Source organism: Bos indicus x Bos taurus, chromosome 2 (assembly GCF_003369695.1).
Source record: "Bos indicus x Bos taurus breed Angus x Brahman F1 hybrid chromosome 2, Bos_hybrid_MaternalHap_v2.0, whole genome shotgun sequence".
NCBI classification, from domain to species: Eukaryota; Metazoa; Chordata; class Mammalia; order Artiodactyla; family Bovidae; genus Bos; species Bos indicus x Bos taurus.
This window is the reverse complement of record NC_040077.1, coordinates 105,950,388-105,977,836: the sequence shown is the minus strand read 5'-3', so window position 1 is coordinate 105,977,836 and position 27,449 is coordinate 105,950,388. Positions and strand designations below refer to the sequence as shown.

General features: G+C 49.7%; 1 protein-coding gene across 9 annotated transcripts in view; it reads left to right on the top strand.

Annotated features, from left to right (window-relative positions):
- TNS1 (tensin 1) overlaps positions 1-27,449 on the top strand; it is a 216,272-nt gene that overhangs the window by 40,511 nt on the left and 148,312 nt on the right. The gene's annotated exons all lie outside the window — the stretch shown is intronic.

Here is a 27,449-nt window from a genome sequence, read left to right as displayed (position 1 = left end):
GCAACCCCAGAGACGGCAGCCCACCAGGCTCCTCTGTCTCTGGGATTCTCCAGGCAAGAACACTGGATTGGGTTGCCATTTCCTTCTCCAGTGCATGAAAGTGAAAAGTGAAAATGAAGTCGCTCAGTCGTGTCTGACTCCTAGCGACCCCATGGACTTCAGCCTACCAGGCTCCTCCGTCCATGGGATTTTCCAGGCAAGAGTACTGGAGTGGGGTGCCATTGCCTTCTCCAACCTGCATATAGGTTTCTCAATAGGCAGGTCAAGTGGTCTGGTACTCCCGTCTCTTGAAGAATTTTCCACAGTATATTGTGATCTGCACAGTCAAAGGCTTTGGCATAGTCAATAAAGCAGAAATAGATGTTTTTCTGGAACTCTTTTGCTGTTTTGATGATCCAGCAGATGTTGGCAATTTGATCTCTGGTTCCTATGCCTTTTCTAAAACCAGCTTGAACATCTGGAAGTTCACGGTTCACGTGTTGCTGAAGCCTGGCTTGGAGAATTTTGAGCATTACTTTACTAGCATGTGAGATGACTGCAATTGTGTGGTAGTTTGAGCATTCTTTGCCATTGCCTTTCTTTGGGATTGGAATGAAAACTGACCTTTTCCAGTCCTGTGGCCACTGCTGAGTTTTCCAAATTTGCTGGCATATTGAGTGCAGCACTTTCACAGCATCATCTTTCAGGATTTGAAATAGCTCAACTGGAATTCCATCACCTCCACTAGCTTTGTTCGTAGTGATGCTTTCTAAGGCCCACTTGGCTTCACATTCCAGGATGTCTGGCTCTAGGTGAGTGATCACACCATCGTGATTATCTTGGTCATGAAGATCTTTTTTGTTCAGTTCTTCTGTGTATTCTTGCCACCTCTTCTTAATATCTTCTGCTTCTGTTAGGTCCATAGGATTTCTGTCCTTTATTGAGCCTATCTTTGCATGAAATGTTCCCTTGGTATCTCTAATTTTCTTGAAGAGATCTCTAGTCTTTCCTATTCTGTTGTTTTCCTCTATTTCTTTGCAATGATCGCTGAAGAAGGCTTTCTTATCTCTTCTTGCTATTCTTTGGAACTATGCATTCAGATGCTTATGTCTTTCCTTTTTTCCTTTGCTTTTCGCTTCTCTTCTTTTCACAACTATTTATAAGGCCTCCCCAGACAGCCATTTTGCTTTTTGGCATTTCTTTTCCATGGGGATGGTCTTGATCCCTGTCTCCTGTACAATGTCACGAACCTCAGTCCATAGTTCATCAGGCACTCTTATCTATCAGATCTAGTCCCTTAAATCTCTTTCTCACTTCCACTGTATAATCATAAGGGATTTGATTTAGGTCATACCTGAATGGTCTAGTGGTTTTCCCTACTTTCTTCAATTTAAGTCTGAATTTGGCAATAAGGAGCTCATGATCTGAGCCACAATCAGCTCCCAGTCTTGTTTTTGCTGACTGTATAGAGCTTCTCCATCTTTGGCTGCAAAGAATAGAATCAATCTGATTTCGGTGTTGACCATCTGGTGATGTCCATGTATAGAGTCTTCTCTTGTGTTGTTGGAAGAGGGTGTTTGCTATGACCAGTGCGTTCTCTTGGCAAAACTCTATTAGTCTTTGCCCTGCTTCATTCTGTATTCCAAGGCCAAATTTGCCTGTTACTCCAGGTGTTTCTTGACTTCCTAATTTTGCTTTCCAGTCCCCTATACAGTCTTAATTGTATTCCATTGAGAATGGAATAAGGGTATGTCTGTCCTTAACACCAGTACCATGCTGTTTTGATTACTACTGTTTTGTAGTAAGTTTTGAAATTGGAAAAGTGTGAGTCTTCCAGTTTCCTTCTTTTTCAAGATTGTTTTGGCTGTTTTGGGTCCCTTGAGTTTCCATTTGAATGTTAGGATCAACCTATTATTTTCTACAAAGCAGCCAGCTGGTATTCTAATAGGGACTAAATTAAATCTGTAGATCAATTTAGGGAGTATTGCATCTTAACAGTGTTGAGTCTTCTTATCTGTGAGCATGGGATATCTTTCCATTTATTTCTATCTTCTTTAAATTCTTTCCATACTGTTTTGTAGTTTTCAGAGTAGAAGTTTTATACTTTTGGGGAGCTAAATTTACTTCTAAATATTTTATTCTTTTTGATATTATTATAAATGAAATTATTTTCTTAATTTTATTTTCAGATTGCTCATTGTCAGTGTATAGAAATACAATTGATCTTTGTATATTGAAGATTTGCCCTAACCTTCATGAACTCATTTATTAATTCCAGTAGTTTTAAAATTGAATTCTTTAGGATTTTCTGTATACAGGATCATGTCATCTGTGAATAGGGATAGTTTTACTTCTTTTTTCCAAATTTTCTTTCCTTTTTTTTTTTTTTTTTTGCCTAATTGTCCTGGCTAGAACTAGAAGTGGCAAGAAGAGAAATCCTTATCTTGTTCTTGATCTTAGGGGAAAGCATGCAGTCTTTAACCATTAAGCAGGATGTTAGCTGTGGGGCTTTCATAGATGCCCTTTATCACATTGAGGACATTTCCTTCAATTTATGGTTTGTTGTTGAGTGTTTTTGAAATCAAGATTTTGTCAAATTTTTTTTTACATCTGTTGAGATGATTGTTTGCTTTTTTTCTTTTTTTTATTCTGTTGATATGGTGTATTAGAGTAATTGATTTTCAGATGTTAAAACAACCTTGCATTCCCAGGATATATCCCATTTGGTCAGGATGTGTAATTCTTACTATTATATGTTGCTGGGTTTGGTTTCTAGTATTTTGTTGAAAGTTTGTGCATCTTTATTCAGAAGAAATATTGATCTTTAGTTTTCTTTTTCTTGTATTGTCTTTGTCTAGTTTTGACATCGAGGTAATACTGATCTCATACAACGAGTTAACAGGTGTTTGCTCCTCTTCCACTTTTTGAAAGTGTTTGTGAAGAGTTGATATCGATTATTCTTTAACTGTTTGATAGAATTCACAGGTGAAGTCATCTGGGCCTGAGCTTTTCTCTGTATGCAGTGTTGCTAGTTCGGTTTAACAGATACTTTGTTATATATTCAGATTTTCCATTTCTTCTTGAGTCGGTTTTGACAGTATATGTCTTTCAAGGAGTTTGTCCATTTCATCTTATTTACCTAATTTATTGGCATACAATTGTTCATAGTATTCCTTCATAATTCTTTTTATTTCTGTAAGATCAGTAGTAATATCCCCTCTTTCATTTCTGATTCAAGTAATTTTGTCTTCTCTCTTTTTCCTGGTCAGTTTACTAACAGCTTATCAACTTTGTTGGCCTTTTCAAAGATCCTATTTTCTCTCTAGCTTGAAGGGGTTTTCATCATAGTCAGTTTGTGTATAGCCACTGTTTATTGAGTATCCTCTGCATGGTGGCTGCTTGACACTCATCTCATTGAATCCTTGAAAAACCACACATGAAGTGGCTATAATTGGCCACACTCTTGAGTGAGAAAACTGAAGGGAAGCATTCTGCACCAGTCATATAGCTAGCAGGCAGCTCAGGGCTGAGTATCTAGCTCCATCGCTTGATGGCTTTTCACTACTTCCTTTCCCAATTTCAGCCTCTATTCTCTGCTGCTGAGGCTCTTTTTTTTTTTTTTTTTTCTGATTTCTAAGGAGAAGAGCTGTGGCTCACCATTCTCTCACATCACCCATCAATGAGCCTCAGCCTCACCTGATGAACCCATTAAGCATATTCTTGCCACCCTCAACTTTGGTTCAGTGGGTCTTGGCTTGGGCCCAGGGATATGCATTAATTTCTAAGACTCCCCCCGCACCCCCCAAGGATTCTGATGTTGGAGTCTCTTGATAGCACCTGACTAACATGTCTTTGCCTCTGGAAACTCCTCTTCAACTCCACTGGGCACAGGTCTCTAGGGAGCTACTGGTTTCTCTGGCTTCTGTTCTCCTGGCTTTTGCTTCCCCCACAGTGGGGGTCAACGATGAGGTAGGTCTTGGGCAAGAAGCCATTTTATCTCCACTTTCTAAAAATTTTCAAGAAGCTGTAACAGGCCCTCTCACCCCTCCCCTAACAATCTTCCCAGAGTGCTCTCTGAGAGTATAGGGCCTTCAGGGGTTAATAAGTAGGCCTGGAGTGTGTTATAAGCAGTCAGCGTGCGCGTGCACACACACACACACACACACACACACACTCATCTGAGAGTATAGGGCCTTCAGGGGTTAATAGGTAGGTCTGGAGTGTGTCATAAGCAGTCAGTTAGTGTGCGCGGTCCCTCTCACACACACACACACACACACCCAAGGCTGGGGAGAAAGTGACACTGAGCTGTGACTGGCTTCTCATTTTCCTGGAATGTGGTTCCCAAAAGGTCTCATATTTTTCAGCGTTTCTGACTCTGGGACTGTGTAAACATCACATGGGGGTTTGCTGCATCTGAGAGACTGCAGGAGTTAGGAAGGGGGAGGGTGGGAACCCAGGGCAGGGAGAGGAGGGCAGATGGGAGCTGCAGAGTTGGAGCCAGAAAGGGAGACGGGGGTGGGAGATCCTGGGGTCCCATAGAAGCAGGACACGTGGTGAGATATGCAGGAGGGAACAAAGACCAGGGGTTCCTGCTAAAGAGGGATCTGGTGAGGGCTGGGGTCTGCGGGGCAGGGAGAGGACAGGGGGGCCAGGGCAGGTTAGAAGGTCTGTCAGTAGCACGAGAGGGGAGGTGACTTTTGAACCCCTGGCCCAGGCCAGCTTCCCTGTCTGCTTCTGGCTTTCAACTTAGGGGGTTTGCAATTCACCTGGAGCTGGCTGAGCAGGGAGAGTGAGGGAGAGGTGGGGTTTCCCCTCCGGGGCATCTACTTTTGCCCAAGAGAAGCTGCTGGTCCTGAGAAAGGGCCCTAAGATGCTTTCTGAGGACCCCGCAAGCATCCGACCCTGCTTGGCTCTCCCTGGGGAGAGTCTTAACCTTCTGAGCCTCTGACCCAAAGCCAGTGCCGGAGCCTGCATGTGCTGGTAGAGTTGGAGCCCCTCTGGCCTTGGGCTCTGGTGGATCTTTTTTAATTTATTATTTTCTTTGCTATGCTCAATCTTGGTTGCTGTGCCTGGGCTTTCTCTAGTTGCAGAGAGCCGGGGCTACTCTTTAGTTATGGTGCATAGACTTCTCATTGTGGTGGCTTCTCTTGTTGCAGAGCACAGGCTCTAGAGAACTCGGGCTCAGTAGTTGTGACACACGGGCTTAGTTGCCCTGAGGCATGTGGGATCTTCCTGGACCAGGGATCGAACCCACGTCCCCTGATTGGCAGGTGGATTCTTAACCGACACCCCCTAGCCAGCAGGCCTGGCTTGCTCTACTGGAATGACCATGGCCCACATTCCTTTATCCTCCTCCCACACTGATTCCTCTGCCTGTGGTCAGCTGCTGGTCCCCTGCGGTCACCTGCTGGCCCCGTGTCCTCCTGTCTGCTCTGCCCTGCTTAGGACCTATGAGGCCCCTGCTCCCTCCCTGAGGTTTTGGCCCTTGGCTAGTGAATGACTTGGCCAATTGTCATTGGCTAAGCTGGCAGGCAGCAGGCAGGCAGGCAGGGTGGGATGTTAGCGGGGGGCCATTAGGAGGAGAGGGGTATGTGTGCCCTGGGGCACAGTGAAGCAGAGCCAGTCACAGATTAACCTCCTGGCCTGTTTCCACCTGCTGGGCCTGGGCACCCAAGCGAGGGTGTCCAGAGGTGTCTGGGTTCAAACCAGGTTCTATTCAAGGAAGCAGGGAAGGAAGGTCACTTGTGGGTCATATGTGATCGGAGGAGCTGCGGAAAAGCTCCAGTGCCCTCTCCTGCACTCCGAAAATCACACTGGCTTGAATTCCACCATCAGTCTCTGTCTTATGAAGATCCTCTATGCCTGTACAGACAGGCTCATTTAATCTAATCCTCACACCGGCACTAAAAGATAGGCATTAGTATAATCCCTTAGGACACAGAGGAGGAAACGGGTTGAGACGGTCGAGCAGTGTGCTCACACAGCCAGGAAGGTGGTAGAACCAGGACCCAGGAGTTGAACCCAGACTCAGGGAGAGCCTCCAGGGGAGAGTTTGCCTGGAGGTGGTGTGATGAGAATCCTGACCTCCTGTCTGACTTTCCTTCTTTAATGCTCATAATTCTAATTGGGCAAGTTGTTTGTTTATGACTTGGGTTCCCTATCTATAAAAGTCATAAAAATAGTTCCTGCTTCCGAAGATTATTGAGAGAATAAGAGTGAATGCATCTAAAGTGTGCAGAGCAATAGATAAATACCAGCAATTATTGTCATTATTATTATCACGGCCCCCCTGTGCATGGGGTCCTAGGAGAGAGACAGGTTGGGTGGACAAAGTTCTGCTTTGCTAAGCCTGCCTGGACCTCCAGGGTAGGCAGTTGGAGTGGTCCATGCTCGAGTAGGCTGTCTTGTGAAATGGTGAGCCCTCAGCAGCCATCTTGCATTATGAGGAGGAGGTTGGACTGGAAGCAGTGAAGATCTCTTTTGTGCTAAGGCTTGGGAGCTTTGGAGACAGAGCTGGCTTGGTGTCCTGCTTTCCTTGCTTACAACTGGATGACCTTGGACCATTTTCTGACGTGCTCTGATTCTTGGTTTCTCATGTACAAACTAGGGTCACAAAAACGTTCCTACAGGGTCATGCTGCTGCTGCTGCTAAGTCGCTTCAGTCATGTCCGACTCTGTGCAACCCCATAGACGGCAGCCCACCAGGCTTCCCTGTCCCTGGGATTCTCCAGGCAAGAACACTGGAGTGGGTTGCCATTTCCTTCTCTACCTACAGGGTCATAGGATTAAATTAGCTAGATATGGAGAGTGCTTTTCAGCTGCTGGTGCACAGTAGCCAGGGATTTGTGACAGCTGTAGCTGTAGTGGTAGCATCATGGTTATTATTAGATGTCGAGTCTGGCCCTCTCCAGGTGATGATTCCAGAGCTGGAAGACCTGTGTGTTCCACCTGTGTCACCTTATCCTGTTTGCTCTGCTCCCTGAGCAGTCTGCCTTCTTCCTCCTCTGCCCTCTTTTCTGAGCGTCTTTGTCTGATTCCAAGGTGTCTGGGGACCTTTTCAGGTTGAATTCACTTTCCCTTCCAAGGACTTAATTCTATTATGTTTTTCTGGCTCTCATTCTGACCCCTAATCTGTGTCTTTTTCAGGACCCAATTAAATTAAAAAATTTTTTGAGATAATTTTAAACTTCCAGAAGATTTGCAGAAATGGTACAAAGAGTACCAGTATACTCTTTTCTCAATTTTTCTGAATGTTGATCTCTGATGGAACTGTTACACAATTATCAAAACCAGGAAATGAAACACTGATCTGATGTTATTAACTAATCTACAGATCTTAGTAGAATTTGGCCAGTGTTTCCATTACCTCTTTTCAGATCCAGGATCCAGTTTCAGATCCCACTTTGCATTTATTCATCACGTCTCTTTAGCCTCCTCCAAGCTGGGACAATTCCTGTCTTGCTCTGTCTCCTTTGACTCTGGCATTTCTGAAGAGAACTGCTTAGTTATCTTAGTTATTGAGAATGTCCCTCAATTTTGGTTTATTTGATTTTCTATTTCCATCATTCCTTGATGGCTCAGACAGTAAAGTATATTCCTGTAATTCAGGAGACCTGGGTTTGATCCCTGGGTCAGAAAGATCCCCTGCAGAAGGGAATGGCAACCCAGTCCAGTATTCTTGCCTAGATAATTCCATGGACAGAGGGGCCTGGCAGGCTACATTAATGGGGTTGCAAAGAGTTGGACATCACTGAACGACTAACACTACTCCCACTTCTTTGTTTATTAATTGCAATTCTACTATAAAGAACTGTCCTGTACCCCACCCGCACCCCATTTGTTTACTTATTCAATTTTAAATTTATGAGTCTTTTCAAATGAGTCAGGTCTTCGCATAAGATAGCCAAAGTATTGGAGTTTCAGCTTCAGCATCAGTCCTTCCAATGAACACCCAGGACTGATCTCCTTTAGGATGGACTGGTTGGATCTCCTTACAGTTCAAGGGACTCTCAAGAGTCTTCCCCAACACCACAGTTCAAAAGCATCAGTTCTTTGGCGCTCAGCTTTCTTTATAGTCCAACCCTCACATCTATACATGACTACTGGAAAAACCATAGCCTTGACTAGACGGACCTTTGTTGGCAAAGTAATGTCTCTGCTTTTTAATACGTGGCCACCTGATGTGAAGAGCTGACTCATTTGAAAAGACCCTGATGCTGGAAAAGACTGAGGGCAGGAGGAGAAGGGGACGACAGAGGATGAGATGGTTGGATGGCATTACCGACTCAATGGACATGAGTTTGGGTAGACTCCGGCAGTTGGTGATGGACAGGGAGGCCTGGCGTGCTGTGGTTCATGGGGTCGCAAAAAGTTGGACACAACTGAGCGATTGAACTGAACTGAACTGAATTTATGTCTGTATGGGATGTGGATATTGATTTTATTTTATAGGTTATAATCCAATGCTTTCGTTGTTTTTCTTGCGTCTGATTGTCTCAGCTCTGGGCACTGGGAGTTCCTTTAAGTTGGTAGGACCCACGGTTTGTGAGCTGTTATTTTCTCCTGGTAGCAGTGAAGCTTCTCCAGAGTAACAGAACCAATGGGATATTTAGATGAAGAGAATTGTTTTAAGGAATTGGCTCATGAAATTGTGAGGACTAGCAGGTTTGACAAGGGCAGTCTCTCAGACTGGCAGCTCAGGCCGGAGTTGATGTTGCAGCCTTAAGGCAGAATATCTTTCCCGAGAAACCAGTTTTTGCTTTTCAACTGATTAGATGAGGCCCATATTGGATCCAGAGTAATCTTTATTTAAGGCCTATTAACTTATCTACACAGAGAAGGCAATGGCACCCTACTCCAGTACTCTTGCCTGGAAAATCCGTGGACAGGGGAGCCTGTAGGCTGCAGTCCACAGGGTTGCTAGGAGTCGGACACGACTGAGCAACTTTACTTTCACTTTTTACTTTCATGCGTTGAAGAAGGAAATGGCAACCCACTCCAGTGTTTTTGCCTGGAGAATCCCAGGGACGGGGAAGCCTGGTGGGCTGCCGTCTATGGGGTCACACAGAGTCGGGCACGACTGAAGCGACTTAGCAGCAGCAGCAGCAACCTATCTACAAACACTTTCACACATACCTAGATTGGTGTTTGATGATGTCGCCAGGTACTCTTATCTAGCCAAGTTGATATAGGAAACTGCCTGTCACACCCACTCATCCTACAGGAAGCAGGAGAGTCATTTGGCTTTTCGTATGTCAGCATGAGTGGGTGGATGGACATCACAGGGCCCCTGTCAGGCTGGTTTGGGCTGGAAGTTTGCAGTCCCAATCCAGGTCCCTTTAGTTTCCAGATTTGACCTTTGATTCCTGTTCTTTGTGACAGCTTGGGGCAAATGCCTCCTTTCTTCTGTAAAATGGGAGAATCGCTGTTACTGGGCATGGGTGGATTCAAAAGGAGAATTATTTTGCAGCTTGTGGGATGTTAGTTCCCTGACCAGGGATTGAACCTGTGCCCCCAGCAAGTGGGAATGAAGAATTCTAACCACTAGACCACTGGGGAATTCTCATAAGAAGGATTTTTAAATGCCTGTCTTGGAAGTCTGAGTGAGAACATCCCAACACACACACACACACACACACACACACAAGGCTTCCAGTACCTTCCAGGACTTGCCGCCAACCTTCTGGGAATACACCTGGGGTACCCCTCCAACCCAGGAGAGGCTGAGGGGCTGTTAGCAGCAGCTGTTCCTCTCCTTAATCTGATCACTTTGGAAGAGGGTCCTCAGAGAATCCGAAGTGCATTAACCACAGAGCCCAGGCAGGAATTGTGGCTCCGGGCACACACGTGTGTGTGTATGTGCGTGTGTTTAGTATCCTGAAATCAGATAGGGAAATACAGAGAGACCCTTGTGGGACTTGAGCCTGCGAGGGGCCCACAGGTGCTGAGCTCTCTAACTGGACAGGATTCCCTGAGGTTCTTAGACTGCTAGGGAGGTAGGGGTGAGGGGCCTGGCTTCTCCAGAACTGGAGAAGCTGAGGTGGAAACTAGTGGAAAAGGAGCTTTCATGCAAGAGGAAAACCCTAGCTATATCCCCAAAGACCTGCCCTGCTGAGAGGGTCTTGGTGTTCCCCCACCTCCCTGGGTATCAGTTACCCTCTTTCTTTCCATAAGGGGAAGCCCGGCCCAGGGCAGGTACCAGGCACAGTCACTGGGGGGAACCAGACTGTTCCCTTGATTTTCATGGAAGACAACCTAGGAGGAACAGGTTGACACTGCTGCTGGAAAGGGTTAGTTCCAGGGGCTGCTGGCGGGAGCCCAGGAAGGAGCCCCAGGGGACTGAAGGGGCAACTGGGGCCCCTTGACTGGAATCTCAAGGGTAGAGGTAGTTGTGTTCGGCTGGGGAGGGTTGGCCTTCTAGCACTGGAGTGTCTGTCTGTAAGGGCAGGATGATGAACCCAGGAGAATCCTGGAGTCCCAGCCTGCTTTGCCCTGACCTGGGGAGTACTGCACAGGCCAGCTGTGCCCCTTAAGAGCACATCTGTTCTCATGCCAGCCCTGTACCCCTCTGTGAGCCCAGCCTCTGGGGCAGTGACAAAAGCCAGGAGATGGGACTGGTGTCAGTGAGCATCCTTGGACCTTGAGCTGGACCAGCCTGAACCTCTGTCCATTTCTCCCTCTGGAAGATGGAGATCAGGAAATAACCTCTAGCTTGCTGAGTGCTGTGGGGAGAGCTTTGAAGATGCTGCACCTTGGGGGTCAGTGTCCTGTTCTTGGCTGGGGCTTTGAGTGGGGGCACACCCCCACTCATAGAATCTGGCGCTCCTCCTGCCCCCCCTCATTGGACTAGTTAGGAGGGGCAGGGATCTCCTGGGACTGCTTTGCAGGAGTGGTCCCTCCCCTACAGGGAGTCCTCCCCCTGCTCTCTGCAGCTGCCTCTCCTCCTCTCCTCCTCCTCCCTGCTCCCTGCTCCCTGCTCCCCCTCCTCCCCCACCCCCACTCCCCCCACCCGGGAGGATGATAAACAGGCTGCCAGCTCCGAATAGGGCCTGACCTCAGCGGCGAGGCATCTCCCCTCGCCCCCCACCCTCCCAGCCGCCAGCCCTGCATTCCTGGAGAGGATGAGGTTGAGCTGCGGTGCTCACCCCTCCTTTGTCCTGCCGGCTGCTGCCCACCGGCCACTTCCTTCCAGCTGGTCTCAGCAGAGCATTGAATACCAAAGGGCCCAACTGGGGGCCTTGGATAGTATAGTTAACAACAACAACAATAATATTATTATTATTAATGATAATAGTGGTTATTATTTATTAAGCAATTAGGTTGCATGCTAAGCACATTACATGGATCATGTCACTGGATTCTCAAGACAGCCCCATGAGGCTGCTATTATTATTCTTCCAGTTTTAGCACTGACAGGGAGGGGAAGGTGGATTGGAAGGGGGGGACTGAGGCTCAGAGAGGTCAAACTGCTTGCCCCACCCCACAAGCTAGTGAATAGGCGGAGCCAGAACCCCCCACCCCCAATGCTGCAGAGGTCCCAGTGGTCCCCTGCCTCCCCATCCTCTCCCCTTCACCCCCTTCCCCTGCCGCAGCGTTAGGCTCCGATCAGCCGGTCTGGTCCCTGGACACAGGACATAGTCCTGAGAGAAGATGCAGCCATGGGTGGCAAGACTTGCTCAGGGGACCGGAACTCCCTTGGGCATCTCACCTGCCAGGGAAGATGGATGGGGACCGCCTGGCTGCTGAGAACTTTGCAAAGGAAGGTTAGTGTCCCTCCTCATTCCTGCTCCAGTTCTTAGAGACGTGAAGTTAGGGATCTGGGCAAGCAGGCAACCCTCTCCAAGGTATTACTGTAATGCTTTTGTTTTCAGGCTCTGGTGGACAATGAAAGGATTCTTTTATTAGTATTTCCCCTGTGAACTTCACAATTTCAGAAATTATACTCATTTCCCCAGTTCTGTTAATCAGACCCATTTTCAGTTGCTGACTAGAAGTTCCAGGAGGTGTGGGGTAACCAAACTCCCCTTACTGAGTTGCAATAATTGCAAAGCTCAGAAGAGTTCTGAAATGTTGACCAAGGCTCACCATCTTCTGTTTTTACCATCCAGTTCCCTTAGTGGTCTAACCACCATTCAACTCGCTGCAGTCTCCCTTTCTGCCACTTCTGTGTGATAACTGTCCAGCCACCCAGACCAGTGGTGCAGGCCCTCCCTGCCTTCCTCTCCTTCCTTTTCCTCCCATGATCATACAGTTCTTGTCTTCCTTTCCAGCTCTTTCGTTGCTCCAGCTCTTGGTGGGGCTTTAGGCTCCTGCTGGGTTGGTTATCTGCTTGCCTCCGAGGTTCACCTAGCAGCCTTGAGTGTCAGAGAGATGTGGGTTCGAATCCAGGCTTTACCACCCAGTGACCTTGGGGCCTGTTTATTCTGAGTCACAGCTTTCCCATCTGTAAACAGGCAGGATATTGTCACTATCCAGGGATGGTCTAGAGGTTGGAGATTTTAGAAGTTTAGAGCCAGGCCTGAGCTGCCCTTGATAAACAAGCAGCTCTCCACTGTCTTACCATCAGCTACATCAACAGGGACTCCCAGCAGCAGCCCACTCCATCCTCTGTGGTTGACGTCCCTGGTGTAGCTGCATCCCTGCCGATAGGGTACAGACAAGAGCTTGGGCAGACAGCAAACGACGCCCGCGGTGGGACAGTTATCGGCTTCCCACGCAGTGGGTGAGCCCCTTGGTTTCCCAGCCGCTGTCAGGCTTGGTCTCCTTTCGTCTTTAGATGCTCCCTGGTGGTGCGGTGGTTAGGATTCGGTGCTCTCTCTCCTTTCCTCTTTTACTGTATCAGTCATCACCATCCTGCACTATAACATCATTTTAAAAACCTGACTTGCTTTTTTAACCTTTTACTCATTCTAAGACTGGGCTTAATCTATAGTTATCTGTTTTAGCTTCTTGGTAAATTAAACTAAAAAATTAAAATAACATTGTTGAACCATGTTTCCAAGGAAAATCAGTAGTAATAGAATACTACATCTCAGGAATTTTGGATCAGGTAAACTTCTCTCACTCTTGTATGTGCTGGTTTAGTCGTTAAGTCATGTCTGACTCTTGCGACCTCATAGATTATTGCCTGCTAGGTTCCTCTGTCCATGGGATTTCCTAGGCAAGAGTACTGGAGTGGGTTGCCGTTTCCTTCTCCAGGGGATCTTCCTGACCCAGGGATCGAACCCAGGTCTCCTGCAGGCAGTCTCCTGCATTGCAGGCAGATTCTTTACCAACTGAGCCACCATATATATATATGTTTTTTTTTTTGGTCAGTTCTTTATTATGGGAGGTTTGAAACATCTACAGAAGCAGGGAGAATAGTACTATATAATAGTACCCGTACTCCTGCTTCAAAAATTGTCAGTTTCTTGCTATTTTTGATTCATTTGTCCCCCTTCACTTTCTTTTCTTTCTCTTTTTTTGCTGGAGTGTTGTTTTTTTTTTTAAAGCAAATCCCAGACATTATATCATTTCACTGTAAATATTTCAGTCCATATCATTAACAGATAAGGACTTTTAATTTTAACGTTACCATAATACCATTATCACCGTCAACATAATTAATAACATTTTCCTAAAAGTAGCTAATACCTCGTCTGCATTCAGTTTTCCCTGATTATCTTAAAAATGTCTTGTTTCCGTTGGTTGGTTTGAATCAGGCAGATGGACTTGAAAACTGTGCTCTAGTCTCTCTTTCTACTTCAGTAATAATCGTGTGTCTACATGTATTGTTGCCTGTGTCTCTTCACTAATCAACTGCTGATACATGATCCCTTTTTCTTATGGGTCCCTATTCTGTAGTTTATATTCATCTCCTCTCGCATCCCTCTTTTTCTGCAGTCTATACTGGAGATACCTATGTATCCCTGCAGGCTCTTATACTGGAGATACTCATGTATCCCTGCAGGCTCTTAAGTGGGGTCTCTGTCCAGCTGGCTGTGAAATCAGGAGTCCAGTATTTATTTCTCCTGGTCCCAGCTTCCGCTCCCTGGCATTGGCCTTGCTGACCTGCTGCCCTGTGCCCAGGAAGGAGGGGACTTAGGAGGGAGAGGCAGTGGGTGCTTCTTGGGTGAAGTTGATGGAGGTGGGGCTTAGGGGACAGGAAGGAGCCCAAGTGCCCATCTCCGTCGATGCCTCACCTGATGAATACTGTATCCCTGAGATGCCCAGGGCTGCCTGGCTTGCTTGGAGTGGGGGCCAGTGGGCAGCACTGAAGGGTCTGGCCGTGCGGATCAGGTGGCTCTGGGAAGCCTTACTGGGTGGCTGGCCTGGGGCTAGCCAAGGCCTTGTGGGAACACGCCTCTGCTTTCGGCCATGCTCCCCATCGTGGTCCCACCCCCCAGACCCCTGCCCTCTTGCTTTAATTGCCAGCCAAGGTCCTGCCCTCTCTGAGCCTGGTCTCGAGCTTGGATGCCGCTCTGCTCCTCTGATCCCATCTCCCTGGGGCTGGGAAAGTCGTGCCCCAGCATCCCCAGGGACTGTCCTTCCTCTCCCGCCTTTGCTTCCGAGGTCTCATGCTTCAGCCCTTTGCCTCCTGGGAATCTTGGGGGTATGGGGGTACTTGGGTCCTATTTCCAGATTTCTTCTCCTGATTCTGGGCACCTTGGGGGATACTGCAACCCTTCCCTGGATCTCAGTGCTGTCCTGTGACAAATGCTCAGAGCAACGCTTTACCTCTTGACCAAGTGGTCAAGAGGGACATTTGAGGTTTAGGCATGTGCTTGTGTGCATGCGCACACTTGTGAGTGTGTGCACGTGTGTGCACCCAGGCTTTAGAATTGCAGCCCTTGAGCATCCAGGTCAGAGGGAGACTGAAGTGAGGGCTGCCTGGCATCTCCAAGGCCCGACAGAACTTTCCAGCTTCTCGCCCCTGTGTATGGTCACGTCTCGTATTCTCCTTCTGCTGCGTCTTTCCTCTGGGGATCTCAGGTTCCACCTCCATGTATTTCTGTCTTCTGTCTCTTTCCTATCTGACTTTTCTCTCTGTGTCCATGTCACCCTCTCCCTTCTGCTGTGCCCCTCAGGACTCTGTAGGTACATGTCATCCTCAAGGTCCTGCCTTCGTCCCCAGCCCTTCGTCCTGATGCCCTGCAACCTTTTGTACAGAACCCCAGCCCTAAAAAACCGAGGACCCCTCCCTTTTGACTCCATGCACAAGGGGTCCATTTATCTCCCAAGTTTCTTCCAAAACTCTCTGTGACTTGGGGGTTTGTAGGACTCCCGTCCTCCTGTCGTCTGTCCGACTGATGGACACCCATCTGTCTTCCTGTTCCAAGGCAGCTACAAATGCCCAGAATAGCCCCCGACACTGGACACCTTTGTGGGGGTGTTGCTCTCCTGTATGTGTTACTGAGGGTGCCCTCTTCCTGAGCCTGTAATGAACGAGTCTTTTCTCTGAGAAAAGCGATCCCTGAAAATATGTAACTTAAGATTCAGCCAGGACGGATGATTGTTTGAGGTCCTAGAAAGAGCCCTGGCTTAGGAGTTAGAAGACCTGGGTTCAAATTCTGGGTCTCTTCCTTCCTAGCTATGGGAGCTCAGTGAACCTAGGTCACTTCATCTGCAAAATATCAGCAGTATCACTGATGTCATTAAGTGGTGGAGAGAATGGGGTGAGATGAGGTGCCCTAGACACCCCTTGGCAGCTGGGGGGGTCCCGGTTGGGTGCTCTCAGTCCTGGAGGTGTGTGGGGTGCGTTTGTCCAGCTTGGAGGGACTGGAATGCGGGGAGGATGACCTGTAGTTCAGCCCACTTCTCAGGATGCATGAAGCCCTCCTCTCTTGCCTGTGTGGGGTGGGTGTTTCTGAGGGGTCCCTGGAGAAGGGAGCGTGCCAGGCCCCTGGCCAAGGCGTCTGTCTGTACTGGTGGCGCCGGCTTCTTGGGCTCCTCCAGCACGGCGCTGCGGGTGGGTGGAATCCAGAGGGGTGAGACACCGAGGCCGGAACGTGCCGGGGATGCTTGGGGCTGCTTATCTCTGGCCAGGAATGTTCTGCGGTATTATTAGCCGGCAGCCTTCTCGCCTTTGGAATAATCACCCGGGTGGCGTGGCAGAGACACCTGTCCGGCTCTGCCTGCCCAGACAGCCCTCCGGTGTCTGCACCGAACCTCCCGTGGCTGAAGCTCATGTGTGTGCCTGTGTGTGTGTGTGTGTGTGTGGATCTGTATGTACCAGTGTGAGGCACGTGCCTGTGTGGGTGCAAGTGTGCATGTCGGTGTGGATCTTTGGGTGCCTTTAAGTTTGGAAGTGCATGTGTAAAGAGTGTGCGTGGCTATCTGCAGTGATGTGTGCACGCCTGTGTGTGTGCACATGGGTTTAAGTGCACATGTTTGTGTGCGGTGTGTGGATACGTGTGCAGGCATGTGTGCATGAGTGTGTGTATGTGTGTGTGTGTATGAATGTGTGAGTGTTTGTGGTTACATGTCTATGTCTGTGTGTGATTCTACCTGGCGAAAGCAGGAAGCTCTCCCGAGGAGGCCTAGGAAGCAGAAGGGAAGTAAAGGACAGAGGGGAGACTGGACGGCACCAGGGAGTGGGGAGATGCCGGGAGGTGGATGGGGGAGGTAGGATAGCAGGCAGACGTGCAGGGCAGGCAGCAGGGGCTGGTGGGGCTCTCAGCACCTGAGGTCTGGGCCACTCCCCTAGCCTGGACTCTCTGCGGCAGAGTGGTAAAAAGCCCCGAGGTCAACTGGCCTGAGTCCAAGTCCTGCCTCCATCATTCACTAGCCTCATGAACTTGGGCAAGTGACTTAACCTCTTCAAGCCTCAGTTTCCTCCTCTGTATGTTGGTGATAATAGTAACCTGCCCAGTAGAGTTATTGGCAGAATAAAAAAAGCAGTGTGTGGTACCCACTTGATAAATGATAACATTGATAAATGATAACATTTATCAATAAATGCTTGATAAATAATCAATCAATCAATAAAAGCTTGATAAATGATAACATTATCACCATCATCATGATGACTGTGCACCTCCCTGTCTGCCCAGCATCTGGCTTGACAGCTCCTCTCTGGCCAGGACTTCCAGGCAGAATGTGGGACCCCCAGCTCATCTCACTCATTGCAGGCCATGAGAGGGAGGCCTAGAGAGGGCACGAGACTGGCCCAAGGTCACCAGGAAGACCGGCAGAGCCATAAACACACAGCTCCTTGGCTCCAAGGCTCTTTCTGCCTTGCTCGTGTTTCTGGGTTGGAAGCGCCTTGCCAGGAAGGAGTGGTCGGGAGAGTCTGGAGGGCTTTCTCGCCCAGGCCAGCTGCTTCAGGAAGCCCAGGGTGTTTCCGCTCACCACGCAGCTTCTTACAGGACGAGGTTTCCACTCTCTGTCCCAACTGCCCTCCGATAAGTCTTTGCTTCTGAACTCCCCAGGTCCTACTCCAAATCCTGACTCTTGGATGTCACTATGATTACGTTCTTTTTTTCCCCCTCATATTTCTTCGGATTTTTGCTTTATGTACCTTTGTTTCTTTGTCGTTAGGTGTCTAATGGTTTATGATATCTATCTTCTTTGTGAATTGTACCTTTTATCATTAAAAACATTCATCTTTGTTTCATTAAAAAAAATTAGTGACTTTTGGATGAAGAGAAACGGGCGTCCTTGGGGGCAGGCTCCAGGATTTTTGCTCCCTGGCTGACCTAGTCCGGTGCAGAAGAGCTGGGCATTTGGCTGTGGACTGAGGTCCTTGCACCTGGTTGGGCTACCCTGGCCCCACCTTCCGCCCCCAGCTCTGGCCAGACAGGAGTGGAATTCCTAGGAAGTGCTGGGCCCGTGGAAAGCTCGGCCCTCCACCTGCCCCTCCCCTGCCCCTGCCCGCACCTCCCACATCCTCTCCCTTGGCCCTCCTAGGCCTCCCTGGAACTCCCAGGTGCCAGGACGGCTGCCCCCCTGGGGTAGCAGGCCCAGGGTATTGCCAAGAGTGTGGAAGTGGGAGTGGGCACCCTGGCACCGCAGCGTGGTGGGGCACGGGTGGGCAGAGGCAGGTAGGATCTGCCAGGATCCCTGAGCCTGGTCGGCTGCGATTGCCCTGGACACCAGCCAGAGAAGACTTGTTTTTCATAACCACCACCAACTACCCGGAAGAAGAAAAAAAAACCCAACAACAAAAACAACCATCGAACTTTTTTTTGTTTGGAATCTGCTGTTAATGGCCCATGGCTGTACATTATTAAACAGGCAGCTGGAGATCTGCCAGGGTAGGGTGCTTGAGCCAAGACTCACAGCCTGAACACAATGTTCCTAGGAAAACAGTCACCCGTGGGGTCCCTGGGGAGGAGCACCCATGGGGAGGGCTTCCAGCTGTTGCCCCTTGCCCTGCTCAGCCTTCCCACTCCTGCTTTTGCTCTGTTTGTCTTGTGGGGAGCAGGGCCCTGCTGCACCTGGAGCCCAAGCATGCTTTATCCAGACCCTGTGGGTCCCTCACCACCCCAGGGGCCCAAGTTGCTCTTTCCCTTCTTATGGTTAAGTGGACAGGCTCCTGCTTCTGGTCTGATCTGGCTGGGGTGGCACTGGCTCTCCTGGGGGCTAGGCTGGGAGCTGGACACCTGGTTCTCTATTCAAGTCCATTGACCCTGTGGTGACGTTGGGATTCCCAACTTGTCCTTTCTGGGCTTCAGTTCCCACATCACTACAAGGAGAGGATTGGTCCCTGCACGTGTGCGTGCTGAGTCGCTCAGTCGTGTCTGACTCTGCAACCCTATGGACTGTAACCTGCCAGGCGCCTCTGTCCATGGGATTCTCCAGGCAAGAATATTGGAGTGGGCTGCCATGCCCTCCTCCAGGGGATCTCCTCCACTCAGGGATGGAACCCTTGTCTCTTGCGTCTCCTGCATTGCAGGCAGATTCTTTACCACTAGCGCCACCTGGGAATCCCCAGGATTTTTCTGGTCAGCTCTAGATTCTCACCAACATTTTGTGAGTCCTGATTGGGTGGCTTTGGGGAGAGCCTGGGGGGATTGATACCCAGACTTTGGAGTCCTTCTTGCTCCCTCCCTGATGTCATCGGTGAGACCAGGGGCCATGTCTCATGCAAGAGGGGCTGGCGACTGGACCTCTTCATGTCCTTTTGGACAGTCCTTCCAGCCACCTTGAAGCCAGCCAGGCTAAAGGTCAAAGGTGTGAAGGTGACATTAAGTGGGAGAAAAGCAGAGGGCCTGGCGTTAGGGTGACTGCCGTCTTGGTGAAGCCAGTGTTGCACTAGGGGCTCAGCGTGGGGTCTGGGACATGCCAGGGCAGGCCCACTGTCTTCTCCATGGTCAGCTGCTGCTGGGATGTGTGTGTGGCCGGGGGGTTAGTAGTTTGGGAATGGATCTTAAGGAACCTTCTCTGAACCTCTGGAGATAAGATGGTATCACCTCTACTTTGCCATCTTATCATGATTGACTTTGGGCAAGTGACTTCACCTCTTCACCTCTTGAGCTTCCTGCGCTGTTCAGAGCAGGCAGGGATTACACCTCCTACCAGGCCTGTGGTGCGGAGTGAGCGCGCTCCTGCATGGATGGCTTGGCGTGGGTGGAGGGCACGCCAGCTGTTGGGAGGGATGTGGTCCCTCCCACTGGCAACCCGCTCTTTCGCTCGTCACTGCATACTTGTGTCTGTGCTTTGGCTTGTTCCATGTCTCTCCTCCTCTAGATGTTGAGGGTAGGCCTTCCACCTGGCTTGGCTCCTGTCCACCCCACAGTGCTCACAAAACAGTTGTTGACTGAATGGGTGAATGAATGAATGAACAAATGAATGAAGGGCAGCTGGAAAAGGATCAGAACCAGAGAAATAGCTGAACACCTAGAAAGTGGAAAGATCCAGCAACTGAAAGAGTTGGTAATGTCCAGCTTAGGAAGTGACTTTTCTGGGAGATTGTGAGTGATTGTGTGTGTGTGTGTGTATGTGTATGTGTGTGTGTGTATGTGTGTGTGTGATGCTAAGTTGCTTCAGTCGTGTCCAACTCTGTGCGACCCTATGGACTGTATCCCACCAGGCTCTTCTGTCCATGGGATTCTCCAGACAAGAAAACTGGAGTGAGTTGCCATGCCCTTCTCCAAGCGATCTTCCCCAACCCAGGGACTGAACCCCAGTCTCTTACATGTCCTGCATTGGCAGGTGGGTTCTTTACCACTAGCGCCACCTAGGACTAAAGCCTTGAGGTTTGTTCTCTGAAGCGAAACCAGGCATCTCGGGGAGCAGGCGGCCTCTCAGCAGTGGGAGCTGCCTTGTGTGTGGGAGGAACTGAGGGCTGGGGGTGTGCAGGTAGGGTCTGGGGGTACGCCAGGCATAGGGGGAGCCCTGCGTCGTACAGGATGTCGACTCAAAAGGCCTTGAGGTCCTTGCCTGATGGATGCTGCTGCTTCAGCTAGAAGAGTAATCACAGTTATAGCTGATGTCTGTGAACTTCAGTTTCGTTGTCTATAAAATGGGATTAATAATGGTCAATACCCCTAGGGTTGTTAAGAGGATTAAAGCGAGTTAATAACCACAAAGCTCTAAGAACATGGAAAGCACAATAAATTTTGAACATTTATTAAACGGGACCAAAGAGTTTTATGGGAAGAAGAGATGAATCTTGATTCTGGGTGGGGGTGGTGATGGCTTCTCTGAAGGAGTAGGATGTGGGGGGAGCATAACCATACCGGGGCGTGAGTGGGGGGAGAATGCTGCTCAGGCCAGACTCTGCACTCAGCAGTGCCTTAAGTGGTTAAGTGACTTGCCTGAGATCATGCAGCCAGTGAGTGGTTGGCCAGGCTCGTGTAACTCCAAAGCCTGGACACTCTCTCCACTCCTGAGCCTTAGTAGGAGGGGGCCAGGTTTCTCTGATTCTCATATCCAGGGAAGGACATCAATTCATTTCAAGGTGGAACTCAAATGGTGATTATTATCTATAGGGATTATTGTTATCTATAGGAACCTCAGTTCTCAGGAAGGAAGTCTCCAATTCTGTCCAACCCTAAAAGTACTATGTAATTAAAAAAAAATCTGGGGAGAGCCTGAGAGTAGGACAAGGGCTAAAATTTTCAGCAGCTCATTGCCAGGGGGCCCAGGGCAAGGAGACAGTCATAAGAGGAACTCTGGAGACGTGTGTTTAGATGTTATGGAGAAGGAATGATGAGATGAGGGGCACCTTGAAATGGGGCGGGGGGTGTTTCAGGGGAGGGAAGTAGATGCCCTAAAGGGTGAGGCATGGGCGAACCCCATGCTGGTGATGAGAGAGGAGGGAGAGGAACCCAACCTCTCGCAGGAAGTGGGCTGCTGCAGGGCTTCAGACTCTGGGCAAAGGTGGCAAGCTAGTGCCAGTCCCTACAGAGCTACTGGGCAGGCAAGGAGGCAGTTTTAGGGAGTAGGAGGCTAGTTGACCAGTGAGCCAGCCTGGGTAGCAGGTCCAAGCTGGAAGTTCAGCCACCAGCCCGGATCCTTGCCTCTTCCTGCCTGGCAGCCGGCTTGGCTAGAGGTGGGTTCTCATGCTGGGGCCAGCGTTTACTCTGCTGATTGGCACCTGCAGGCCTGGCCTTGTCAGGATGCTATCCTGTCCTTAGCAACTGCTTAGCCTTGGCTGTTTCTGCCTCTTGGACATTCAGAGATGAATGGGAAGTGGTCCCAGGCTCAAGGAATTCACAGATGGAGGGGCAGAAAGACAAAGGGAGGTGTACATGGGCAGTGGAATTTGCGCTGGCTCACCTTCCCAAGACAGTTTTTCAAGTATTTGATGATGAATGTTGTATCCTTTCTTTATCATATGAAATAAAAATGGGGCCCAATTTCATTAACCTTTCTTGTGCTTTTTTAAAAGAAATATTTACTGAGTGTGTACTGTTGTCCTCCTCTGGATGCTCTTTGGTTTGTAGTGTGTGGAAGAGAACTTGACATTTCTGATGATGTCTAAGCTGTGTGGAGTTGAATGGAACTGTCCCTTCCTTTAATTTTGATTCCATACCTTTCTTCAGGCAACCAAAAGTTGCAAAAGTTCAGGGGTCAGCCATATCCTTCTGCCGTATGAACTGAATTTGTTTTCACCAAATCTTAGACCTTTTCCTACATGATTAATTCAGTTTTTGAAAAAAATGAACCTTTGAATCTTAGTTCAGGACTTCACTGCAAGAAAAATGTTTCCTTGCTAATTTTAACCTTTTTTATAGTTGGTTTTGCACTTCAGTTGGATACCTTAGCTTTTCTTTCTGCTTTTTGTTTTCTTTGTGTGCTCAGTAGCCTCCATTCTGAGTCTTCACCTTAGTTACTGATAAGTATTTCGGACAAGCCAGGGCAGAGGACAGAGCCCTTTGGCAAGTCCGGAAGTTGACATTGATCTATTAATCAACACTCCTTGGCTTGCTGGCTAGGAATCCACTCGACTTTCTATCTTTTCTCTAAGCATTTCAGCATGAATCCTGCCAACACCTTCCTGAGATCCAGATAATTCAGGTTAGGGGATTCCCCCACCGTCCAGTCCAGGAACTTTATAATAAAGGAGTTCTGGTAGTGGATGTGGCTCTGCTGGGGAGGGACGTGGGTCTCTGAAAGGATTCAGGCTGAGCCAGTAATCATCACTGGGGGAGGGCTAAGAGGAATCCTGCCTGGAGGCATCTGAATCTCAGAGTCCTTCATGCTTTAAAATTGCACTTCTCAGGGGAGATAGCGATTTGTGTACAGTCAACTGACACCAGCAGCCAGGGATCAACATCTGCCTGGAAACTTCCAAGGGACCTGAGGTTATCCGATAAGGAGATGAAAGCCAAGAGGGACTGGGAGTGACCTTTGGTCCCCAAGCCATTGGTGGCTGAGCAGGGCTGGAACTGACTCCCAGTGCCTCTCCTGGCTGGAAACTGAGGCAGGCTCCAGGGAGGGAGGGACTGCCAGCAGGTGTCCTGGGCACACATTGTTGGCAGACCGTTTTCCCCAGGCTTTCCCTGCCCTCTTGATCCTCCATCCTCAGACTGTGGTACAAATCTGAGAGAAGGAAGCCAGAATGTGGAAGCCTATTGCCTCTTCTCCCTGATCCATTTCCCCTGGTGGCTCAGACGGTAAAGAGTCTGCCTGCAACGTGGGAGCCCTGGGTTCGATCCTTGGGTCAGGAAGATCCCCTGGAGAAGGGCATGGCAACCCACTCCAGTATTCTTGCCTGGATAATTCCATGGACAGAGGAGCTTGGTGGGCTGCAGTCCATGAGGTCACAGAGAGTCAGACGCAACTCAGTGACTAACACATAGCACTTCATCCTCCCTGGGGGGGCCTGTGTGGCCGAGGGCCTGAGGCTGGGCTGCACGCTGAGACATGCTGGGAATGCATGCAAATGAGATGCAAATAGGGGAGTGTGGTGAGGAGGGGGCATCCCTCTCCTGCTTCAGTCTGGCCTGAGTGTTAAGGATGACAAATAGGAAAGGAAACAACCAGTGACCTGAGCTGCAAAGCCCAGGCTCAGGAAGGAAACGAGGGAGAAGGGGCTCTGTGGGGCAACAGGGCAGAGTGTGGCTCCTGGAGTCAGCTTTGGAGGGTGCCCTAGACAGGGGTCCCAGGGGTGGTCCTGGGATGAAAGCATTCTGGAGGACAGCCTCAACTCATCCCCAGCCGTGGTGGGGTGGTGTGGTCAGAAGCGGGAGGCTGCTACCCAAATGCACAGACAAACATGCCTAGGGCGGTCCCCCGGGGTCTGGCTCCCAGCCAGCTGTGTGTTGGACCCAGCGGGGTTCTGAGGCCCAGGGCCTCTCCCTTTGGGGTCCAGGCATGTGGCCCTGTCTTCTCTGTGGTGGAGAAGGAGGAGGAGAGTGGGATCCAAGGGTGCTGGAGGGGTTGGCTCCAGCACTTCCCCTGCAGACCACTCCCCTGCCCCCACCCTAGGAAGATTTAAGAAGCCAGTCCCTCCCTTCTGGGTGTTCTTAACTCTTAGCCCAGCTCAGAACTGTAAGAGGCTGGGAATCTGGCCTCTCAAGAGTGGGGGTTCAAGTGACATGGTGCCCTCCAGGGGGAGCACTGGGACCCAGAATGCCTGGTTGTGCTATATGGGGACTGAGCCTTCTTAAGCTGGAAGACCTGGATCCAGATTCCTTCTCCTTCATCAGCTGCTCTGTAATGTTGGGTGAATCATTTAACTGCTCTGAGCCCATCTCTAATTGTGCGATAAGAGTCACAGTCACTTCCCAGGTTTTGATGGGGGTCTGTGTGGATGAACACAAGGGAAAGGTTTGGTGCAGGGTAGGCATTTAAATAGTGATGAAAGTGAAATGAAGGAGCAAGTGAGATCAGCTCTGGCTCGACAGCCCCCCACTCCCACCCCACCACCTCCCAGGGAGCTGAGAGGCTGAGAGAATCTTGGGCCTTGACCTTCTCTTGGCTCTTTCTTCTCTGTCTCTCTGTGTCCTTCTGGCCCCATTTTTGTCCCATCCCCTCCGCTCTGCGTGGTAGCGTCTAACTCAGCACCTGGCCCCGACCATGAGCTGTTCATTTTCCCTCTCTTCTCAATGGCCTCTCTGTGGCTCCATGGGCACCCACCCCCCCAGCTCCTCTCCTTCCTCCCTCTGGGTCCCTATTCTTTGTCCCCCTATCTCCTCCTGGCTTTTCTACCCTCCGTGTCTCTAGCGTTAATCTGCCATTAACAAGCACCCATTGAACGCTCATTAGATGCCAGGCACTGCCCTGCTCCTTTCTCGGTTCTTCTTGTCTCCTTGCCTCCCGGCTGCTGCTTCTTTCCCTCCCACTCCCTTCGGCCTCCTGCCCTCCCTTCCCCCAGCTGCACTGGGCTCCAACACTGGTATTATTCAGTTTTATGAGAACCCCCCAGGCCTGCCCCTGAATGGACCAACCACAACTGGAACCAGATGTGCGGGACTGCGCTTGGGGATGGGACGGGAGGAGGGAGGAGGGAAAGGGGGCATGGGCTGGCTCAGGAAGGGGGGAGGGGTCGGGGGATGGGAGATGGGAAACCCTGGGAATGCTGTCTTCCCCAGCCCAGAGGAGGAGGAGCTGGGTGGGGAGAGAAGGGCTGAGCAGGCTTCTTCGGGAAAGCAGTTCTGGCTCTTGTGTGTGTGTGTGCGCGCGTGTGTGTGTATGTGAGATCGGCTATGGGACAGCTTTTGGAAATACAGGGCAAGGCTGCTCTCCTTTGAAAACCTCTAGTTCCTTGATTTACTCTCTGTGTGGTTTTTAGAGACTTGCTGAATTCATGATTCTGTACCCAGGTGCTGGAACAGGAAGGCTGGGATAGAGGGAATGATGGTGGGTTGGGAGAATAATGGTGGGGCTCCGGGCACCACTGAAGGAGGGTGCTTCTCAGAGCACCCCCCTGCATCTGCTGCAGACCTGGGGAGGGTGGGATGCTCCTGGCACATCCACGTATCAGTCTGATGGTTCCCATGTCTTAGCATAGTCAGGCTTTCTGTCTGCCATCATATAACTTTGAAGATAAAAATCTGCATACATTTATCTTGATACAGCCTTGTGCAGAATTAAGTGTTTAAAAGAGCCCTTTTATTCAGTTTTTAATCCATCACCCATCCATCTCATCTCTCCATTATTCCATTATTTATTCCACATTTATTGAGAATCTACTAAGGGCTTCCCAAGTGGTGCTAGTGGTAAAAGAACTTGCCTGCCAATGCAAGAGACACAGGTTCCATCCCTGGGTGAGGAAGATCCCCTGGGGGAGGAAATGGCAACCCACTCTAGTAATCTTGCTTGTCAACATTGTGTTAAGGTGTCAACATTGTGCTAAGCACTGGACACGGTTGGAAAGGAGAAAGAAAAGGACAAATAAATCTTTGCTCAACTATTGGGAGATACAGGAGTGCACCCAACAAGTGTCTCCCAGCGTTAGTATACGAGCAAGAGTGTCAGGTATTCAGAGGAGCGGTCAGTATCTGCCAAATGATTGGCGAAGGGTGCATGGAGGATGTGGCTTTTGAACTCTTTCCTGAATGGTGTGATGGTAAGGTTCAAAGGGCAGGACCGCATCACAGAGGTTCTTAATGTCCTGCTGCAGAGCTGGGACTGGATATGTAGGTGGTGGGGAGCCAGGCACTATCTGATGTCAAGCAGGATGATAGTGGATGTGGGTTGGAAGGAGGCGATGGGGGAGGATGACACTTCTCTGACCAGGAGAGGGGTCCTCTTTTAAAGCAGACTCCCCCATCCACCTCTGGAAGAGCCTCAATGGCTGACACGGACCTCTCTCCCTTCCCTCCCCTGACCAGGGCTGGCCCAAGCTCCTGAGCAGCCCCTGGTCTGCAGCGGGTGTGAGGATCAGGCAGGACCAGGGTTGGAGCTAGTGAGGGCTGGGGGAGGCCTGAAGCCAGAGGCACGTCTGGAACGTCTAGAACGTCTCAGAGGCACGTTCTGTGGGGCCAGGACTTTCCCATCTCTGGTCAGTACACATGGGCTTAGATTGAGGCTGCTGTCAAGGCTGGTAGGTCCCGAGATGCTGAAATTTGGGACTCTGGGAGGCCAAACTCATCCCATCTGGGAAGGGATGAGGTCATCTTGCTCTGGAGACAGGGGGTGGATGCAAGGATTCCTCTGTCTCCGCCCTCCCCTAGCAGAAGGTGCCTCTCTCTCCTGCCTCCATTCTCCTGGCTTCACTGTCACAGGTGGTGACAGTGAAGGGGACATTAGAAGTGTGGTGACCATCTCTGTGACACTGGCCCAAGATGGCACCAAATCTTTCTAAGGCTGTTTGTTCCTCCCAGGCCTCCCCTATCACTTTACTCTTTGGAAAATTGAAGCTTGGGGAAGGGTTTGGCTGGATTCAAAAAACTACTGAGTCTCAGAGCTGGAAAAAATCTCAAAAACCTTCCCATCCGTACTCACTGGATAGCCGGGGAACCTGAGGAGGCTCCGAGGTTCAGGTCACTGGCCTGCTGGCCCAGGACCTCACAGGAAGGTGGCCCAGATGGCCGAGAGGAGGGCCTTTGAATCTCTGGAGGGCCTGAGTGGTGGGGTGCTTGGCTTTGGAGCCAGCCCATGGGATCAGAGTTCCCGCTCTGCACCATCCTGTGTGGTCTTGGAGAAGTCAGCTAACCGCTTGGAGGTCACTTTCTTCAGCTAAAATAACAAGGGAGATTCAAAGACTTAAGTGAGAGAGAATATTCATTAAGTGCTGGGCATACAAACAGGTGTGCGGCAAATGACTTTTCCCTTCCCCTCAGGATAATCCTATCTGTTTCTTTTGTCATTTGTGTGGTACTCCAAGTTTCAAATCACATTTCCCTCCCAATTTTTTGTTTTGTTTTTTGGCTGTGCCACAGGGCATGTGGGATTTTAGTTCCCCAATCAGGGATTAAACCCGTGCCCCCTGCAGTGGAAGCCTAGAGTCTTAACCTCTGGACCACTGGGGAAGTCCCATTCCCCTAATACTTTTAATTGTAAGAAATCTTTTGCATGTAGAAAAGTTGAAAGGATAACATGGTAAACTCCCTGATTCTGTAATGGACACTTTGTGATATTTGCTTTATCACATT